This window comes from Microtus oregoni, unplaced genomic scaffold (assembly GCF_018167655.1).
Source record: "Microtus oregoni isolate MIOR12 unplaced genomic scaffold, Mior012 000022F_ref0000154, whole genome shotgun sequence".
Classification (NCBI taxonomy): Eukaryota; Metazoa; Chordata; class Mammalia; order Rodentia; family Cricetidae; genus Microtus; species Microtus oregoni.
This window is the reverse complement of record NW_024543081.1, coordinates 28517152-28519985: the sequence shown is the minus strand read 5'-3', so window position 1 is coordinate 28519985 and position 2834 is coordinate 28517152. Positions and strand designations below refer to the sequence as shown.

General features: G+C 39.0%; 1 non-coding gene across 1 annotated transcript; it reads right to left on the bottom strand.

Moving 5' to 3' along the window:
* Window positions 1-2139: 2139 nt before the first annotated feature.
* Trnat-agu lies at window positions 2140-2213 on the bottom strand. Its single transcript has one exon. It is a non-coding gene; the product is annotated as a tRNA-Thr (tRNA).
* Between the last annotated feature and the right edge of the window lie 621 nt (window positions 2214-2834).

Below are 2834 nucleotides of genomic sequence, written 5' to 3'. Positions count from 1 at the left end.
CAACGGAATATTAGTCATTATTCACCTTCTTTCATCGCAGTATTCATACTAAAAATTTTATTTGTTTGTACATGATCATTGTATTTATATCATTTCCACCTCTCCATTTCCTCTTCCAAGCCCTTATATGTGCTCCCCTACTCCCTTTCAAACTCATGACCTCTTCTATGATTATTGTTGGTGGTGGTGGCGGCGGTGGTATGTGTGTGTTCCAATATAACCTATTGATTTCATTTAATATTGTTCATTTGCCCAAATATTTAGGGCCCCCCAGTCAGAGTTGTGTGACCTATCAGACAACCCTTCGCTAAGATAATTGATTATTCTCTCTGCTCCTCTGTTCTCTCTCTCTCTCTCTCTCTCTCTCCCCTCTCTCTATCTATCTCTATCTCTTCCTGTCTTCCCCCTCCTTCTCTGTCAGCAGTCATTGGTTGCCTAGAGTTCTTCATCCTCATCATATTGATGGGGTCTTATGAAATTCATCCCATCCACGTTGGCATGTGAACTAGTGGGATCCTTACACAAGTCTTATTTAGGTGATTGTGTTGTTGAGATTTACTGCATACAGCTTCTCTGTCATGTCTAAATGCTAGTATCTCTCAGAGAGAACCATGGTCTTCTGTTGATTCCATACTTTTTGTCCCTTCCTCAATGCTCCCTGAACCTTTGGTGTAAGGGTATTGTTATAGATGAACCAATCTGGGCTGGGCATCCCAGCATCACTTATTCTCTGCATTTTATTAATGGGTAAGATATCAGAAATGAGGAAATCACCCACTTTACATGGCTTCCATTTCCAACATCTTTAAATCCACGTGATCCAGTCCCAAATGTGAGTTTGCTTTTAGAGAATGTAGGAGCTGTAAGACTCAGGAAGTATTGTCTCAATTTGATGTAGAGACTCAAAATTCATATCTAGAATGGCTTCTTCTACAATTTCTCTTATTTAGACATTTTCCTGGTTGATTTAAGACCAGGAAATCATCTCATAAAGATTTTTACTCTGTCATATGCACATTTAAAACCAGAGCATATGTTTATTGTTTCCTAGAACTTGCATGCTTGTTAAAACCCCCCACATAGTGTCTCTCTTTGATTCCTATAATCTACATCTTTAAAATATTGAGTCTGGAGCTCACACATAGGATTTTCCAAATTCACATTCTTGGGATCCTACTGAGGTTTTAAATAAGCAGAAATACTAGAAATAAATTCAGCATGAGCTGACCTCTGTGCTTCCAGTGGCTTTGTGGTACAGACTATGTTTCCCCTGCTAACCCTCAAATCACTTGGACACTGGGACAGTGTGCTGAACCAAGGGTAGCACAGCCACTCCAAGATACAATGAAAAGTTAAGAGCTCATAATATGTAAGGTAATATTTACCATCCATTGTCAGTCCTATGAGTGACTGATTATAGACTGGATTTCACTGATGAGATATTTGCAACCCAATCCAGACACAGTCCCTTCTAGGCTCACTTCTAAGGCATTCTTATAGCATCCTTTTTTTGATGTCATGAAAATGCACTCAGATGGATTGTGGTAATCATTGTGCAACTCTACAAACAAACTAAGAAGCCCTGGGTTATACATGTTAAATTGCTGAAGTTTATGATCTTTTATTCCCAATGAAACTTTTCCAAAAATCTTATGTTTAACAAAGCAAGTTAATTGTTTTTATTCCATACTTTGCAAATGTCTTTGACTATAGGAATCCCCCCCCCTTTTAAATAACAAGTTCTTTTTGTATCCTATTGTATACAGATTTGGCAAATAGGCCAGTGGATAAACTTTGGTTCAAATAGTAACTGTGTCTTTTTCTAAGTGGTTGCTCTAGAGACAAACAGCTGAGTGAGCTTTGGCAAGTCATTCTGATCTCTGAAGCTCATGGTAATAGTAACACATCTCAACAATCATTGCAAAGATTAAATGAGATAACAAATGAAGTCTTGAATTTTTTTTTTTTTTTTTTTTTGCTTTTTTTCGAGACAGGGTTTCTCTGTGGCTTTGGAGCCTACCCTGGAACTAGCTCTGTAGACCAGGCTGGTCTCGAACTCACAGAGATCTGCCTGCCTCTGCCTCCCGAGTGCTGGGATTAAAGGTGTGCGCCACCATCGCCCGGCAAAGGGAAGAACAAAGGCACCGCTGGGATTCGAACCCAGGATCTCCTGTTTACTAGACAGGCGCTTTAACCAACTAAGCCACGGCGCCTATCCGATTTGAATTTTTAATCACAATACTTGACAGTAAGAGCCTTACAAACATCAGCTGACTCTGATTTGCTGTGCTGAAAGAATCAAAATAAAAACAAAGTAACAAAAGGGAATTCTCATATTGGGAAAGACACCCTAATTGTACTTTGTGAAACATTAAACAGTAGGCACAGGAGACTATGTGTCAGTTTGCCATCTACTTCTGAGCACCAAGTGTTGTAGTGGTCAATGTTTAAGTAACTGAGCACAGGTCCTTGAATACTTCCAGGCCTGTTTTTGACTGTAGCAGTCAAAACCCCCAGGCTCCGCATTAGCCTTCCCCTAGGAACACCATCATGGCAGTCTAGATATTCTCTTCAAATACTCTTCTAGGGAATGTAAATCATTTTCTGGGAATGCTGAATAGAAATGCTATGACAATGAATGAAAACATTAATGCCGCATCTGGTAGAGTCGCTTACTGTTAATGTTATGTTGTGTGCAATTGGAAAAGAATAAGAGAAATGTTTTTGTTAAGGAAGTCCACGTAGCTCGACAGGTTTAAGTTTTTCACTTTGATAGTTGTTTCATTTGATGTGTTCATTAATTAATTTATTTATTAGTGATGTGATCTCACCAT